The following is a 13,489-nucleotide window of genomic DNA, read 5'->3' on the forward strand; positions in this document are numbered from 1 at the left end:
CACAGCTGTACCTCTGATCTGATCACGGGGACTCTGCTATCTTGAGGATATGAAGATTTAAAAGGATAAAGAGGGCTTCCCTGGTGGCGCAGTGGTTGCGAGTCCACTTGCCGATGCAGGGGACACGGGTTCGTGCCCCGGTCCGGGAGGATCCCACATGCCGCGGGGCGGCTGGGCCCGTGAGCCATGGTCGCTGATCCTGTGCGTCCGGAGCCTGTGCTCCACAACGGGAGAGGCCTGCGTACCGCAAAAAAAAAAAAAAAAAAAAAAAAGGATAAAGAATAATAATAACCAACATGCATGGAGAATTTACCCCGTGCCAGCACTATTCGGAATGCTTTTTGTATGTGTTACTCACTGAATCCTGCAAGCACCCCTTGGAGGTAGATACTCTTACTCACATTTTACGGAAGATGAAATGCAGGAATGGGGAGGCCAAGGAACTTGCTCAAGGCCACCCAGGTTGTAAGTGGCTGAACCAAGTTTCAAAGGCTCTTGGGAGATCTTTGGTTTCGCTGGCAATCAAAACGTCATCTGCATACTGAAGTAAGGTTCCTTCGTATAACTGTAGGTCCATTAGCTCTTTGGCTAGGGCTTTCCTGAAAATGGTGGGGGCGTTCTTGAATCCCGGGGGGAAGCACGATCCAGCAAAACTGCTGTTTCAATTTGGTCTCTGGGTCATCCCATTCAAAAGCAAAAAATCCTGAGATTTGGGACTTAAGGGTGTGCAATAAAAGGTGCCTTGTAGGTCCCAAACCGTAGGGCCAGCAGAAATCCCAGGATAAAGTTGTAAGTAAGGTATAGGGGTTGGCTACCACCAGATGAATGTCCTCAGCTATCTGATTTATTGCTCTCAGGTCCTGTACAAAGTGGTATTCGTGGGTCCCCGGCTTCTGGACTGGTAGGATGGGAGTGTTGTATGGTGACTGGCAGAGGCAGATGAGGTTATGTTCAAGGAAGGCAGATATCACTGGCTGGATTCCCTTTCTGGCATGTTCCCTTGAGGGCTATTGTTTTAAGTTCGGGATCTTAGACCCTGGATGGAGTTTCACCTGTACAGGTGTTACCATCTTTGCTCTTCTTGGCCTCCTATCTGCCCAAACATCCTATCTTACCTTCTGCAGGATCTCTTCAGGAAATTCCAGGCACTCAGTCTTTCCTAGCTATAGTAATGTTGCTGGAAGCGAGCAAGTTTGTTCTGGTGGCACCTTAATGTCCATCCTTTCTTAGGAGAAAGCGACTCTTGCATTTAGTTTACTCAAGAGGTCTCGTCCCAGCAGAGGTATTGGATACTCAGGCATGTACAGGGAAACTGCTTCAAATAAGTCTCTCCTATCTGACACTCCAGTGGCTTCCAAAAGGGCTTTTGGGGAGGTTTTGGAGACAGTCACTATCTCTGAGGAGGCTTTGGCCAGTTTAGAGTTTAGCACAGAGAAAGTAGGTCCGGTATCAATCAAAAAATCAACAAGCTTATTTCCCACAGTCATTTTTACCCAGGGCTCCTTGTGGGAAATATCAGTGGAGCCAGTAGTTCCTAGGAGAGACCCTGGGCCCTGTCATTCTTGGTCACTATCAATCATCTGGGGCATCAGCAGAAGGGGCTGTGAGCAAATTATTTCCATATCTGCGGTTTCCCTGGCACTCTGAAAGGCAAGCTTGGGGGTCTCAGTTCATCATTTTGTTTCTACCTCATGGGCCTTGTAAATGACAGAGTATGGTGTCACACTTCCCATCCACATTTTTATATTTTTGCTATTTATTTATATACCCATAAATAATCTATGAGATTGTTTTGGGTGTTTTTTAAAATTAAAGAAAAATTTTCCTTCATGTGATTATGATTATGATTTCCTTAATTAAAAAGCTTAGGTATAGGATAAAAAGATTAGGTTCCTATTAATAAGTTATATGACGTTTTTTGTTTCACTTGAATTTAACCAAACAGAGGTGAATTAAAATGCTGATACAGAGAAATATTTTAAAAAACAACTTCCTAGTTTTTCCTGACTTCACTTTTCACGTTTACATCTCGAGTAATGAGAACTTTGCAGGCCTCAGACCCTTCAATCTCACAATTCTAACCAAGATAATGAATCCATCCTAAAATTTGTTCACTGATTTTGGATTGCTGGGAATAAAGCCACACTAGTCATCAGCTAAACCTGAATCCAGTCTAAGGTATACACTACAGGTGTGTGTCAAATTAACTCTTTCTATTCTATGATTACGTGATTATGTAGTGAACTTGCCTTTTCTTACGGGGAGAGAGGTTGGGGAGTGATGGGGAGGGGAGGATGGTGAGGCGGGGTGTGGAAAAGGAAGGCAGCTTGTCATGGGAAGTAGGGGACCAGGGAGTGGGTCCTCATGTGTTCCAGGTATGTCTCTCCCCCGGTATTTTTGGATTGAGCTGGAAAGATGGGTACCAGCTAACTGGAAATCTGAGAATCACTGCTGCTGTCCTACAAGTCCCAGGGAGTCTCAGGACTAGACTGGACCCATTAGTATTTAAGTCAGATCTGGTAAATGCCAGCCAGATGGTAGCAAACTCCAACTGGGACCTGGAGGGATTTGACTTTCTCAATAAGACCCCATAATGCCCAACCTCTCAGGCCTGCTTTAGTCATTCATTAACTTGCAATAATTGCATTTTACATGACTAGAATTTTGTACCCTACTTATTGCATTATCATGAGATTTTGCTATACATTATAGAGTTAAAAGGGGTACAGATTAGAGAGAGGCTCCTGTAGAAAATAATTTCCAGTAAAACTTGAAAGGACCCTCATCAGTGAACATTGTTGGAAATAAGCATTTTTTTTGCTTTAATATTGAGTACACATGAGTATAAGAGTGAAACATAAAACTGAACGTAAAAACCATGCAAAAATAATAGGCTGTAAAGAATCTTGGAAAAAACCATTTGCCATGAATGTGACAGAAAATAGATGAGTAATTTTCTTACAATCAAACAAGCTTATTCAAATCAGTAAGAAAAATCTAAGATGTCAAAAGAAAAGTTGGTGAATGAAAATTGGCCAATAAACAACATGAAAAGTTATTCATACTAGTAACCAAAAATGCAAATTATAACAAGCTATCTACATTATCAAATCAATAAAGCCTAAAATAAAAGAAAAATCTATATAGCAAAATAAACATGTAAGCAGGTTTTTTTTCTATGTGGTAACCAGTGAATTTCATGTTTGTTATTCTCTTACATAATTTTCGTATTTTCTAAAATAGGAAATTCATGTTTACAGTCAGAGATTTAAACATTAAACATTTTTTAAGCATTAAAAAAAAATAACAAGGATCCAACTCAATCAGTTATTTCACACACCTATGGGGAAAGTCAAATTAAAGAAACATTTTTACTTGAAGTCATTTTCATTCAGTTGGTCTTTCAACTTTAGAAAACAAACACCCTGAGTGTACTACAGGGTAGAATGTGATTACATTGTATTTAAAATTCTATCCAGTTTGTTTTTTTCTCATTTGTTGTCAGTAGGGTAAATGTTTTCCCAGCAACTCCAGGGAAGTGCTGCCTTTCAGCACTTTTGTTGGTTCAAAATGGTCAGGCCCCACGTCAGTTAGGGAGAGATGGAAAGACCAAGGAGAAGACTATGACCATTGTTTAAAAGTTATGCACTGATAGGTGGTTGGAGGTTACCACTGTGTTTGTGGCCTAGGGCCTTTGCCCGGGTTATTCTCAATGCTTGGGATGCTTTATCTACCCTCAGATAGTGTGAGTGATTCTCTGCCTCATAGTCTTCAGGTCTTTGCTCATTTATCATCTTCTCAGGAAGCCCTTCTTTCCCCACCCTATTTAAGATTAATCCATCTTCTCTGGGGCTCCCTCTTTCTCCTCTCTGTTTTCCTTTTTTCCATAGCATGTATTTACCTAACATATTATGTGTTTTATTTATTTGTTGTTTGCTTGCTTGCTTGTTCTGTTTCTACCTAATAGAATGTAAGCTCTATGAGAGCAGGAATTTTTGTCTGTTTATTTTTATTTTTATTCTGATGTTTCAGATGAGAAAACTGAAACCAGGTCTCTTAACTGTTACAACCCATGGTGCCTACCTACCTACCTATGCTGAAGTGATTCTATGAAGGACTCTACAACTAATCATAAATTATATTAATTACTGTTATGGATTAAATGTTTGTTACGGAATTCACAGGTTGAAATTCTAACTCCTAATGTGATGGTATTAGGAGGTACGATTTTGGGGAGGGGATTAGGTCATGAGGGTAGAACCCTCATGAATGGGATTAGTGCCCTTATAAGAAGACACAGGAGATCTCCCTCCCCCCGGCCTCTCTCTCTCTCTCTCTCTCTCTCTCTGCTCGCTGCCATATGAAGATACAATGAGAAGATGGCCATCTGCAAATCAGGAAGTACCAGATCTGCTGGCACCTTGATCTTGGCCTTTGCAGCCTCCAGAACTGTGAGAAATACATTCCTGTTGTTTAAGCTACCTCTAGCCCATGGTAACTTGTTATAGCAGCCCAAGCTGTCTAAAACAGTTACTAAGGGGAAAGAGTTTGTTTACGGTGGAGAAAGGTGGCAGATACCTCTGGTATTAGTTTTCTACTGCTGTGTAACAAATCATCACAAATGGCTTGAAACAACATCCACTTACGATTTCACAGCTCTGTAAGTCAGATCCAACTAGGTTCTGCACTCAGGGTCTCCCAAGACTGAAATCAAGGTGTTGGCCAGGCTGGAATTTCATCAGGAGGCTTTGGGGAAGAATTTTCCTTCAAACTCATTCAGGTTGTTGGCAGAGTTCTGTTCCTTGTTGCTGTAGGACTGAGGTCCCCATTTCCCTGTGGCTGTCAGCTGGGGGCTGCTCTCAGATCCTGGAGGCCAATCACAGTTATTTGCCACAGGTTTTCTCCAACTCAACAAGGTAGACCTCCCTGGAGTTGAATCCCAGTCACACCTTGCATTTCTCTGACTTCCCCTTTTGCTACCAGCCAGAGAAAACTCTGCTTTGTAAGGGCTGATGTGATTAGACTAGGCCCACAGATAATCTTCCTTTTGCCATATAACTAAGCAAAATCATGGCAGCAACACCATGGGCCAAGGTCATAGGGCCATCCTAAAATTCTGCCTACCACCCCACCTTAATCAAGTGATCAGTTTAACATTATCAGTAATAGGACAAATTGAAATTATGTATCACCTGCTAGGAGGCAATAAGAAGAAGCTAGCATCACATCTCTGATATCCCTGCCAAAGTTGTATAACTTGAATATAAACATGAGGAAACATCAAACCATCCCATCAGGAGAGCTGTTCGACAAAATCAGTGGTCATGTGTCAAAATGGCAAAGCTGAAGCTCAAAGGGATGGAAAAATAGAGTATTCCTTTCTACAGCATATTAAGAATGTAATTAATGTTTTTCAAAGTACACAGAAATGCCAAGGGTTTTGTCAAGGTCCCAGGCCACTCCTTTATATAGCAATATGCAGGGTTTTAAATAGTTTTTTTTTAATTTTAAAAGGAATTAATATTTACTGATTTTTTTTTTACATATTTCTCCTAGAATTCAGCACGCAATAAATACATAGGACTACTTTTTAGTTTCTGTTTTTTAAAAAAAATCAGCCTTTTCTTTTTTATTGTCTTGGTGACCTTAGTCTCTAGACATGACCAGAAACAAGGTCGTGAGGTTCCACTTTTTGAGCAGCCCCACTGCCTTCTATGTGTATTGTTTCTCTGCACTTTGCACTACCACGTCCAAACATCAATACAATCTTATCAATTGTTACATGGTTGGCCAAGTTCCCCACACCATGACTTTGCATATGCATCCTCCTCACCCTGTCTTTGGATCTGGGGCTTTGGCCTTCTGATCCAAGGCTGTCGCTCTCTCTCCCAGCAAGGCAAGGGCAGCGGAGTCAGAGGTGGCAGGCCTCTGAAAATCAAATTATCCACAAGCCCCAGCTCATTCTTTCTTTTCACAACCTCTTTTTCCTGATGTTAGTTATTGTAATAAAGCAACACACACATCACCCAAATATACTCTTCAGAGTAAATCAGATACCGAGTATTTTCTTATAAGTCCAGAAACAGGTTAGTAGATTGAAGTTAGAACCTACAACTCTTCCAAAAGTATTAATAATTGCACATGTGCCAAAATAAAGCTCCCTGTCTTCTGCCTGCCTCTCAGATGACGTAGCTCTTCTTGGACCCCACACTTCCCACTTCCTGGCAAAAATGTGAAACCAGCTAGTCCTAAGGGCCCTTGAACTCCTGAACTAATTCCTTAATTTCTGCTTGGGATTTCAGAGGAAAAAGAATGATCTCAGGAAAATACATCCCTCTGCTTCTTTCTTCTCTGATTTCAGAACTTCAGATGTGCAGCTTCTTTCAGATTTGCTTGGTTTATTTCTAAACCAACAGGTGATATTCAAAAGCAGAAAATACTGCTGTAACTGTTGTGTACTAATGTTCCGTAACTTATTTCATTTCTACCTGTAAGCTGGAAGCCAAGCACCCAGACAAGGATTTAAATATTTGCTTCATCCTAACTATCAACCGTGTAACATCATCCAGTATGAATCTGTGAACTGAAAAAAAACCCGCACAATGTGAGGGTTGTGAGTTAAGTTATATTCATGTTCTTACTGAGGACAATAGCCCAGGAGACTATGGCCTCTTGGTAGCTCTGAGAAAGTACTCCAAAGAGGTAGGGGGGAAGGCTAGCTCATATATGATTTTTTTTGGGGGGGGTGCTGGGGAATATGCGCAGTCAAGTATGCATCTTGGTAAAAGATTGCTGCTAGTCATGAAGAACAGGTAACTCAAGTCAATGATTTTAGTGCTTTACAATGTATGGGAAAATGCAAGAAGCTGGATTCATTAAAGTTCTTCCTGAGATATAATACATCTAACTATCTAAGGGGCCTGCTCGTCAGAAGCACAGAGCATCCTGTTATCATCTTCATTTCCTATGTCTGGAGCACAGAGTTCTTCACCCTGTTATCGCCTTAGTCTCTTCTGTCTGAAGTAAGGGATGCACTGTTGGTCAGCCACTGCAGGGGGTTCATATTCGTAGAACTGGATGGTGAGCAAAACACTCTTTGCTCTTCTTCTGCTTGCAAATCTACCAGTGGATAAGTGGCACATTCACAGCTGCATGCTCTACAAGCTCTGCTGAACAAATAGGTTTGTCTCCCTGGAGTTATGCCCTGCTTCTGTGTATGAGGTAGGCCAGAGCCAGCAGCTGAGGGAGCTCCAAGGCTAAAGGGCAGCTGTGCATTTTGGGCTGTGGCAGAAATGATAGGGCTGATTTAAGAGATTCACCTGGTACCAGCCAGGCTAGACTCACAGGCTATCAATGCTGGTGGGGCCTTAGAGGCACTGAAGGTCTTCCAGGTCTTCAAACATCACAGTCTGGCTAACGCCCAGCCTTCTCTAGTGGCCGGGAATTCACTTCTGCCAACTAGTATTCAGAAAAATCTTGTGTTGAGACAGGTCTTTCTTATGCTGAGGTAAAATGTGCCTTCCTATATCTTCCACCTATAGATCTCAATTCTGTATGCTGTGACCACACAGCATCCTGATCCTTGTGTAATAAGCAAGAACAAATCTGACTCCATATTGGATCTGTTTCTTTTACTTTAACCTTTGTATTCTATTGCTTTTGCTACAAGTTAATCACTAAAGGATGTTGCCTATAGCCTAAAATATGCATAATGGCCTATCTCTGGGAACCCTGCCTCCCATGCAATGAGCATTAAGTTAAAATACCTTCGTTTAGGGCTTCCCTGGTGGCGCAGTGGTTGGGAGTCCGCCTGCCGATGCAGGGGGCGCGGGTTCGTGACCCAGTCCGGGAAGATCCCACGTGCCACAGAGCGGCTGGGCCCGTGAGCCATGGCCGCTGGGCCTGCGCGTCCAGAGCCTGTGCTCCGGGGCGGGAGAGGCCACAACAGTGAGAGGTCTGCGTACCACAAAAACAAAAACCAAAAAAAACCCACCTTTGTTTAGCTCACAGGAAACATCCTGACCAGGCCCACCTGTGAATCGCTGCAGGAAAGAAGAAATTAACATAACCCCTCTGGAGTCTGGCCAGAACCAGGAAATATCTGCAACAACTTATTGCCTTTTTTACTTTACCTCTTCACCTCCCCCTCTTTGTTCTATAAAAGAAACTAGCATCCAAACCTGGGTAAGACAGTTCTTTGGGACATTAATCCACCATCTTCTCAGTCTACTGGCATTCCAAATAAAGTCGCTATTTCTTGCTCCAGAAATTTGTCTCTCAATTTATTGGCTCGTCATGCAGCGAGCAGTACGAGTTTGGACTTGGTAATGCTGTGAAAGCCCTCCAAATATTTGATATAGCTGTTATAGTCCTATGTTATACCCAGTTGTTTTGGGTAAATATCACCAATTAATTGATACAGATGAATTGATAAAGAAGATTGACAAAAAAACCCACACACACAAAAAACACACACACACACACACACAAAAAGAAGATTGACAGACGAATGGATAAAGAAGATGTGGTACATATATACAATGGAATATACTCAGCCATAAAAAGGAATGAAACTGGGTCATTTGTAGAGACATAGATGGATCTAGAGACTGTCATACAGAGTGAAGTAAGTCAGAAAGAGAAAAACAAATATCGTATATTAACGCATATATGTGGAACCTAGAAGAATGGTACAGATGAACTGGCTTGCAGCGCAGAAATTGAGACAGAGATGTAGAGAACAAACGTATGGACACCAAGGGGGGAAAGTGGCAGGGTGGTGGTGGTGGTGGGATGAACTGGGAGATTAGGATTGACATATATACACTAATATGTATAAAATGGATAACTAATAAGAACCTGCTGTATAAAAATAAATAAAATAAAATTCAAAAATTCAAAAAATAAATTAAACAAATGAATTAATTTTAATAATTTAATTTCTTAATACATTTATTATCTCATAAATTAATTTTTAATATTAAATCAAAAGAGTAAATTAATTAATTAAATTCAATTAATACAGTTTAAATTGGACGTGTCTTTAATTTAGTACTGATAGCTTTAAGAGACAAGAAGGATCAAGCTGAACCTTCGAGGATGCCAGCCAGCGCATTGGTGAGGTCATTTTGAAGCCAAGGTCTAGTCTACAGTGTTGCAAATTTAAAAGTTCATCTTTGTCAGTTTACTCAGGAGTGACCTGAGTTGGGATAATCCATAATAATCTAGTTCATAACAAACAGATAAATGGGGCAGGATTCTAAGTGACTGTTCTGAGAGAGGTACCCATCATGCAGTCTAGAACATACATATATATGCTAGTCACACATTATCTTTTCATTAAATAGAAAGCCTTTGAAAACTACTTGAATAGCGGGAGAGATTATAATAAAAACTTTATCCTGAGGCACTTAGCTCTTGACTGAGCACCCAGCTGAGCACACTGGCCTATGCCTGCGGGCCAGTGAGTGGATTCTCTTTCCACAGTGCTGAAGGGGGAGTCTGACAAATTCTGGATGAATGATTCTTCTTGTTAAATATTCTTTATCTGCCACAAATGTGCTTCATCATCACATGTCTGTATTTGGCAGTACGTAGTAGTTAGGAGTCTTGGCTCAAGTCAGTTAAGTATTTACTAATTGAATGACTGAATAAATGAATCAGAAATCATTGCACAGGAAGAACAAGGTCAATTAAAATTTGACAGAATAGATTTTATGTTAGTTTGTGAATTTTTCAATGAAAAGTTTGAAAGCACTATCTTTGCAGATGAGATTTTTAAGAGCTGTCACCCCAGTCCTAAGTTAGGAAACACTCCAGCCATCAACATTTGTAACTGTTCTGGACTAAATATTTGTGTACCCCAAATTCATATGCTGAGACCCTAATCCCCAGTGTGATGGTATTTGTAGATGAGGCCACAGGAGTTAGATTAGATCATGAAGGTGAAGCACTCATGATGGGATTGGTGGCCTTATAAGAAGAGAAGAGAGAGAGAGAGATCTCTTTCTCGCTCTGTATGCACCCAAGGAAAAACCACGTAAGAACGTAAGGAGAAGGTGGCTGTCTACAAACCAGGAAGATGTTCACCAGGAACCGAATTGTCTGGCATCTTGACCTTGGACTTCCCAGCCTCCAGAACTGTGAGGATAAATGTCTATTGATTAAGCCACCGAGGCTGTGTTATTTTGTCAGCCCGAGCTGACTAAGAGAGTAACATATCATTCAGAGTAGTAAGTTGATTCTGAGATGAGATGTAGGCTAGCTGTTTTCTTACTTTGCCTTGAAAAGGATGAAATTTCTGATGTCTTTCCCATTCAGCTCAAGAAATGTACCATGGAGGACTCTGTAGGTCCTGTGCTCTGTCTACAGTGGAGAGGGCCTGCAGAGGAGGACTGGATGGATGGTCCCAGTCCTCCAGACAAAGGAGGATGTGAGGTCATCTGCTGTGGTCGAGGAGCTGAAATGCAGAAAGGGACTTCAGCGAGTGGAGAAGGCTTAGAATTGCTTCTATGAGCAATGCCCCAAGGAATTAACTAAGGATGAAAAGAGGAAACTTCAGCAGCCTTGAGGTTACATATTATGGATTCAGAGTTGATCCAATGTGTAGACTTTTGTAACTTTCTGCAGGAGCACCTGGCCGCCTGGAAGGAGAGAGACAAGAGGGTCGACTCCATCTAGCACTGGGGATTGGCAAGGCAGTTAAGAGCAAAGGATTCCAGGAGGCTTGTTGACACTAAGTAACTAACCCTTAACTAGAAAGAGCTTCAGAGCAGTTGGGCAAGGGATGTTTCAAAGCAGGAGGAGACTACCCAGGTGTATAGGTATGAAATGGTTACAGACAATGAACCTGGGAGAACCCTGCCATCTCCCCCATTGCTTGGGTCTAGCCACTTCTCTGGTTTATACTTACATGAGGATCAAGATCTTCTTGTCCCACTGCTGCCTGATCTCCCTGTATGCTCTATCCTTTGTTTAATTCCACTTCCCCTTCAAACTTGAGGCTCCCATTATAAATAACAATGACCATACCTGACTTGGTGCCCAAGTTGGTGGACACTTTAGTTGAGACTCTGCTGCCACCTGGTGGTCCTTGGTCACTTCAGATGTCCATGGTATCCTAGCTAGGAAGAGGCAAGTGAAACCAAGACAGAGCTGAATACTCATACCTGAATACTCGGGTATGAGCATTCAAGGGGTCTGGAGTTCATGATGAGGGTAAAGAAAAACTTAGTAGGTATGAGAAAGACAGAAAAATAAGAGTTTGTGGCCTAACAGAATTTCAGAGTTTGAAATCTTGATGACAGAGGAGTATTAAGTATCAATACCAAAGGAGTAGCCGTGATTGTGTGCTTCTAAAAATGTCCTGAAGACAATAAAGTTGAAGGTCAAAGAATCCAGGGCCAGGCTCTTGCAAGCACCATTCACATTCTCCACTTGGAGATGAACGTCCCTGTGTTAGAGTCCATGTTTCAATAATATTTTTCATCTCCCACACTTCCCAACACATTATCTACAAAATGTTGGTTGAAGGTTGAAAAATCACTAATGGTGATTGCAGGGGGTGGAGTGGAGATGACAGCTGGGATCTGGCCGAGCTAGTTTCAAATACTTGGCTTTCTCAAGTTAAGTAGCTGCTTTCAACATTTCAGTGACTGCTCCAACACATGGCCATTGGGAAAAATCTCCCCTTAACGTGGTACTTTACAGTTTCACGTATATCCTCCTAGGGCAAGAAAGCTTCCATGATGCTGCTATGCGCTCATTGCCTGAAATGGGCAAACCACACTCAGAATTGCCCTTCTTACCTTCCCTGCCATTTATTTTCCACCGTGAACTTTCTGTAAGGAAGATTTTCATCCAGGAGTTCTTAACATAGTGCTCATGGATCCCAGGCTTTGGGGAGGCTCTGAAATCAAATGCAAAATTCTATGCTTGTGAATACTTGTATTTCTCTCATTAAAAAAATAATAATAATTCTTAAAGGAATGTGTGGCCTATGAAAGAAGAGCCCTGGCTTTAGGCAATTTGACTTCCTTTGATCTCAGGCAAGTTTCTGTACCCTTCAAACTCCATCACCTCTTTCTTCCTTTCTGAGTTTGTAAAAGTTTTTGGAAGTTAATTACTCTACTTTCCCATCCTTCTCCTGGGAAGTTTGGAATTCCTGTACCTCTGCTTCCTGGGTAGCTCTGCTCTTGACCACACTGTTCTCAGTTGGGTCGTTGGCCGAACCAGAAGGGTTCCCTTCTCTACTCCCTGAAGGGTAGAGGATTTCTAGAGAATTTTTCATTCCTTACGTAGTGGATTCTACATTTCTTTTCTTTTTTTTTTTTTTTTTTTTTGCGGTGCACAGGCCTCTCACTGCTGTGGCCTCTCCCGCTGTGGGGCACAGGCTCTGGACGTGCAGGCTCAGCGGCCATGGCTCAGGGCCCAGCCGCTCCACGGCATGTGGGATCCTCCCAGACCAGGGCTCGAACCCGTGTCCCCTGCATGAGGAGGCAGATTCTCAACCACTGCACCACCAGGGAAGCCCCTGATAAGAATTCTTAATACCACTTCCCACCTAAAAATTAGCAAAAAATTCCCAGAGTCATTCAGGGTTAAATAGCGGATGAGGGTAGTTTTTCTTGTTCAGAAAAATTTCAAGCTGAAAAAAAAAACAACATAGTCAAACTTTACCATTGCTAAGCTATCAAACTGCTGTTTAGTTGAGCAAGTCAGGATAGTCAGCCTCTATTGCTGACAAAAATTAATAGAACTGAAGTTGTGTAAGTATACAAGAGTGAATAAAGTTAATTTTTTTTACAGTATTGGTTCAATAACTCATGATAGATTCAAATATTGCCTTTGAAGTATCTGCTGATGAATCACACAAAGAATAATCACAGTCTTTAATATCCTGCTTTTCCACAAGCTTTGTAAATTTGTCCAACTAAGCCTTTTCCTGCTCCACACCAATTTTTATCACCAGGAGTTGTATACATCTTAGCAGATTCCACTTCAGGTTGTACTAAATTCGAAAATTTCTCAATTTCTTTGAAAATATTCTTGCTTGTAGCTCAACACAGACTATTCATAGAAGCCAGTTGTTCAGTCACTTCAAACTTGGCATTGACACATCCAAGTAAACAACAGCTGACCAGCATCAGTACCATCTTGTCAATTCATGAAGATACAAGGAAGAATACTCAGAACCATTAACATTTTTTTTTTTAAACTAACTATTGATGTTGCTACCAAGGTCCTCAACTCCGAACAACTGTTCATACCAAAAGGCTGATCATCTTAAACAGGTTTATTTTCTCTGGACACATTTATTCAGCTTCTATGATCAAACACAATTTAATTAACTTGCCATCGGTAAATGGCTTTCCTTGCTTGCTAACAAGTGAGCCACTCAGAAACTCACTTTCTTTGCAGCCTCATTTACATTTTTAATTCTTGTGAAGAAATTCTGCTATAATGAGGTATTCTATTTTAAATTTCCTAA

General features: G+C 41.5%; 1 long non-coding RNA gene across 2 annotated transcripts in view; it reads right to left on the reverse strand.

Annotated features, from left to right (window-relative positions):
* Positions 1-11,088: 11,088 nt before the first annotated feature.
* The window catches only part of LOC132430773 (uncharacterized), a 36,611-nt gene continuing 34,210 nt past the window's right edge, over positions 11,089-13,489 (reverse strand). The window contains exons 3-4 of one of the 2 annotated variants that reach the window (XR_009520562.1): positions 11,808-11,908; positions 11,089-11,123 (exon numbers count right to left, since the gene is read on the reverse strand). This is a non-coding gene — a long non-coding RNA (uncharacterized lncRNA). Of the gene's footprint in view, positions 11,124-11,625; positions 11,909-13,489 lie in introns of those variants that run through there. The other variant, XR_009520561.1, reaches the window with a different exon arrangement.

The sequence above is a fragment of the Delphinus delphis genome, chromosome 9 (assembly GCF_949987515.2).
Source record: "Delphinus delphis chromosome 9, mDelDel1.2, whole genome shotgun sequence".
NCBI classification, from domain to species: domain Eukaryota; kingdom Metazoa; phylum Chordata; class Mammalia; order Artiodactyla; family Delphinidae; genus Delphinus; species Delphinus delphis.